This window comes from Myotis davidii, unplaced genomic scaffold, assembly GCF_000327345.1.
Source record: "Myotis davidii unplaced genomic scaffold, ASM32734v1 scaffold44, whole genome shotgun sequence".
NCBI classification, from domain to species: Eukaryota; Metazoa; Chordata; class Mammalia; order Chiroptera; family Vespertilionidae; genus Myotis; species Myotis davidii.
In genome coordinates this window covers 145,759-150,941 of record NW_006299705.1, presented here as the reverse complement: position 1 = coordinate 150,941, position 5,183 = coordinate 145,759, and the positions used below count along the sequence as shown (strand labels likewise).

At 46.1% G+C, this 5,183-nt stretch overlaps 1 protein-coding gene across 2 annotated transcripts in view; it reads right to left on the bottom strand.

Annotated features, from left to right (window-relative positions):
- The window catches only part of MAP1B (microtubule associated protein 1B), a 92,655-nt gene that overhangs the window by 25,427 nt on the left and 62,045 nt on the right, over nucleotides 1-5,183 (bottom strand). Inside the window, exon 1 of one of the 2 annotated variants that reach the window (XM_006775424.2) lies at nucleotides 2,816-2,899. The exons of the other annotated variant lie outside the window; for it this stretch is intronic. The gene's annotated coding sequence lies outside the window, so the exon portion shown is untranslated. Of the gene's footprint in view, nucleotides 1-2,815; nucleotides 2,900-5,183 lie in introns of those variants that run through there. 2 annotated transcript variants of the gene reach the window in all.

The following is a 5,183-nucleotide window of genomic DNA, read 5'->3' as shown; positions in this document are numbered from 1 at the left end:
GCACCCGCAGCAGGATTCTCCATGTCGTCTTGGGAAACACAATCGGTGTTACTAAACAAGAGTGTGCAGGCCTCAGCAGGTTCCTCCAGGAACGGGGTCCGTGTGGTCTGGGGCTCCTCAGGCTCTCATCACCCCTTCGTTTCCAAGGTTGATCGCCAGGCTGCCTGTGGGTTAATGGCAATTTTCATCTGAGACAGGGTTGGATGCCAGGAAAACTCAACGGGGCTCTTGACATTTCCTTTCTCATGGTAATTGGGGATGTTTCTGTGTATCAGCCTTTCTTCTGGTGAGAACGGTGCTGAGATTAATTAGGAGCCTTATTGTGAAATGAATGACATTCAGAAACCTGGGCTAACAATTAGCCCAACAAGCAGAATGGCTGTCTGAGGCAGGCTTACAGTCTGCTGGGGTATTCATTCATTAATTCTCTTGCTCATAGAAAAGTGGAGAAACTGGGAGCAAATGAAAAGTGGAGAACAACTCTCCTGCTGGACAGGGAACAACACAGCAAGGTGCTGTGGGAAGGAGGAAGCCCGTTGAAGGGGGGCTGGAATTCTGCTGTGTTTGTGACTCTACATCCCCGACTTCCCACACCTTAGAGGTTCTAGGGCATCCTGTGGTGGAAACCACCTCCAGCCAAAGTACACTGGGGCCTATGGATGACCTACAAAGGCTCCCCCTCCTTGGACAATGAGATGAAAATGATCAGGCGGGTAGCCAGAGTGGGTGATATATGCTCTGCCAATCGATGAGGGACAAAGAAAGACATGTGAGAGGGAGACACATGGTTGGGAGGGGAGACAAGAACATGTGTGCTGATTAGAGTATAAGAAAACTTGGATAAATGGGAGGAAATGGAATAGAATCTGAGGGGGAGAGATATATACAAGAAGGGAGGATGACCAAAAAGCAACAGTTTTCCAGGAAAATTATTGGGTGTTTCTTCAAAAAGCTAAAATAGAACTACTATATGACCTAGCTATCCCACTCCTGGGTGAATTAAAAGTGGGGATTTGAACACTTGTATGCCAATGTTCATTGCAGCATTATTCACAATAGCCAAAAGTTGGAGACAACCAATGACCACCTATGGTTGAAACAACATATGGTATACCCAACCAAAGGAATATTATTCAGCCATGAAAAGGAATGAAGTTCTCATACATACAACAACAAGGATGAACCCTTAAAATATAATGCTAAATGAAGCCAGACACAGAGGGACAAATACTGTATAATGTCACTTACATGTGTAGAATAAGCAAATTCATAGCATCAGAGAGCAAGTTAGAAGTTACTGGAGGCTGGGAGAGAGGGACTGGAGAGTTACTGCCTAATGGGTACAGAGTTTCTGTTTGAGGTGATGAAAAAATTTTGGAAATAGAGGTGATGGTTACACAACATTGTGAATGTAATTAATGCCACTAAATTGTACATTTAAAGATGATTAAAATGACAAACTTTATGTTTTCTATATATTTTACCAGAACTTAAAAAATTAATAATGTAATAATGCCAAAACCTATTAAGCAGTACACTTTAAACGGGTGAATTATATGGTATGCGAATCTCAATAAAGACGTTACAGGAAAAAAAGCAGTCCAGGGTACACAGCTTAGTTAGGGGTTTTCCCCTTTATCTCATCAGGGACTAGCACTGCTATGGAAACGGCAGCATGATGAAATACCACCACTGCATCATCAAGCCTGTCCCTCCCACTGTCTTCTCTTTCCTAACAGTAACATTTCCCAGTGGCCCCCGCATTAGACATGGAAGAAGCCCAAACTAAACAATAATGATGTCAGGCACTGTTCTAAGCACTGCACTTGTACCAGTTCATTTAATCCCCAGGAGAGCTCGCAAATTGAGGTACCATGTCCCCTTTTACTATAAGGACAATGAAGTCTACAATTAACTAGCCCAAAGTCACACAACTAGTAAGTGGTGGAGCCAGGACCCGAACAAGGCATAGGCATTAAATGCCAAGGAGAACTAGGGAAAATCCAGAGGAATAAAATCAGAAATGTGCTTTACGGAGCAAGAAGCATCAGGAGAATATAGCAAAAAGAAAGGAAAAAAAGCAAAGGTGGCAGGACACCCCGATAAAAGAGAATAAATTTAAGAGAAGTTGTGTGATCCTTTACTCCCAATGCCTGAAAATACAGAAACCCCAAAACAGAGCAATGTCACACAATTTGGGCAAGAGAAGGACTGAGCCTCAAGAAAAAGAATTCAACTCAGACATAGGAAAGAACGCCCATGAATGAATGCCAGAGTCGATAATTTGCTGGACATCGCTTTTTGGCTTGGGTGCTTTTGCTTTTGACAACCATATGCATTTAGAGCTCACGCAAAAGAAGATCCAATTGAATAAGCAAATGATAAAATGACAGCCAGCGAAACACAGCTAACTGTCTCCTTTCTAAGTCCTTCCATCAGTGGCCTCCGTGAAACAAAGACTTCGGGGGCTTCTCAGGCACTAAGTTGAGACAAAATTCAGCAAAAGCTTAAGACTCAGGAGAAACGAAAGGTCATTTCCTTGATCAAACTTTGGACCTGTTTTCAGGCAGCAGAATGCCACAGTGTGAGGGCAGTCGTGGCTGTAGGACACTGCGAGAACCCCCAAAGCGACTGGGCTCCTTCCCCCAGAGATGGTAAAGGACGCACAGCCGCTTCTTTCCTAAGCGATCTCCACCCGCCCCAGCTGCTCACTGCATCCTTCCAGATGCACATCTAAGCAACAGCCCAGCCAGCCCGAGCCTTGGCCCACCCAGCGTGCCCTTTCTCGGACACTCCCTGGCAGGGGACGTCTTACCATCCACAAGAAGGTCCTTTCCTCTGTGGCTTCATCACTTCCAAACAAAACAGACGCCATGTGACAGTGGCTGTGACCTCCACTCCTTCCCAGTCAATTTCCAGACCTGCTGGCGCAGGATTTCAACTGAGGATGTTCCTTCTGTCCAGCTTTGGAAACACTGACACAGACGTGCACCAAAATACCCTGGCTGCTCCTTCAACAAAAGCCTTTTTATAGGATTGAATTTGAATGAAGGAGGGGATTTAGAGAGAGAGAGAGAGACAAGCTTCAAGCTCTTGTCACAGCCCAACTGTTGGCCAGATTCTTCTCCCAGCGACGTAACCAGGGGCCCGGCCTTCCTGGCATCCGGCAAACCCAGGGCCTGCAGGAGGGGCCGGGGTGCTGTGCCCCCATCCCCGCGTCCCCACGGGATGCCAGCTCCTCTGGCAGCAGGCTGCTCTGAGCTCTGGCTGCCGGGACGCTTACAAAGTTGCATATTTGGGGAATGTTTAACACTGGGAAGCGGGCCAGGCATTCTGAAGAGAGGCCGCCTGCCACCCCCGCCTGAAAAGGTCTCATTCAATTGCTTCAAAGAATAAGTTCCCAGGAAAGAAAGACAAGCCGGTTGCAGCGCTCTCTCCACCATTACAGATCGCATGCTACAGAAGCAGCTTGCGGGGGGGACCACCAGGCAGCCCCACGAATAGGTAACTCCCCTCAGCACTGATCTGAGGGAGGCAAAAGCCGGGGTTTGAGATGGAATGTCTGTCATCATTGCTTTGATAAGATAGGCTTTGAGGGCCCCCCACAAATTCAGTGTAATTGTAAAGGCTCCATCCCGGGGAGGGGCTCGGGGGGATGTTATGTGACACAGAAAAAGGGGTCTGCTCCACCTTAGAAACAACAGAGGATGGTCAGGGACCCCCTGAGGCAGCAGGGTCCTTGGAGACAATGAGACTTTTGTCGATATACTCGAAAAGGCCATGCTTGAAACTCAATAAGCCTGTTATTGCTGGGACTTTTTTTTCCTTTTGAACACTGAATCTGTCTTTTAAGGTTGGGTTATTCTAGTGGCTTATGTTTTACTATATTCAGGTGTCTTTGAAATCTCTTAAAACAAAATGTCATTTTTTAGGTATATAATTTTTAGGATGCTTATGGGGTCTCTTCACAGTTTTACATGCATTTAATCTAGTCTCCCTCTCTCCCGCTTTCTCTCCCTCCTGGTTTAGGAAGACGCTGATCACGGCTGGATTCAAAGTCACCGGGTCCTGAGGCACAGCCACAACCAAACCTCCGTAAACTTGGCATCTTCTCTCTAACACAGCTGACGCTTCTCTCCCACACCCATCAGCCCAGAACACAGTGACTGAAGAGGCTGTAACATCTCTGTCGGGGCCAGAGCAACACCCAAAACTGTCAGCCCAGCTAGGCAGCTGCTGAATGAAGCAGCCTGGCCCAACAGAGAGAATGCTGGACGAAACGCTGCGGCTGCGCTGAGAAAGGGGGAAAGCCCTTGACAAAGATAACAGCTAGTAACGCTAAATAAAACCTTTTAAACTGTCTTCCAGTGAACGATAACTCTGTATGTCTTAAGGATAAATATTTAATTTCTATTCCCATTAGTGATCACAATCCAGAAGTTTATTTCTATAACTCCCTTTGCCTGCAAAATGAATACATTGCAACATAATCCAGAAATAGGAATTGAAGAAGAAAGACAGCCTTCGGTATGTATTCAGTATGGAAGGGAGAAGATGAGGGAGATTCTGAGTCATTCATGTGGATGGAGGTGACCAGAACTGAGTCATGGCTGGGCCTCCAGCAGAAGGGCCCTCGCACCCACCAACCTCTGCCCCCAACTCCCGCCACTGCCCCATCTTCACCCACTGCCTTTGCCCAGGTGGAAACAGAGTGGATTCTTTCTGGAAAAGGCATCTGACATTGTGACTCAGCATTAGAAAAGCTTTCAATGTAAAGAAGCAGAAATCTTGGGGTTAAAGAAGTTTCTAGAGTTAGAAAGGGAAATGTGTGGGGTAATGAAGGACTAGGATTATTTAGCTAAAAGTAAGGGTTGATAGACTAAGAAAAGGCCAGAAGCACAAAATGTCCTAACATTAAAGGAAGGAAGGAGGGAGGGAGGGAGGGAAGGAGGGGAGAAAAATGAGAGCAGTGAGAGTTCTTCAACTCTGCATCTTCACCAAAGTGGATTTGCAAAGAGGAAACATCTCACCTCCAATCCCACATGCAATAAACACTCCCCAAGCTAAATTCAGATAAATGGACGAAAGCAAGAAATGAAAAGTCCTCCTCAGTGCTGGAACTAAACATTAATTACCAGCAACTCTCCCAGCAGCTTTTCATAACAGTCTCTCGTTTGTAATAA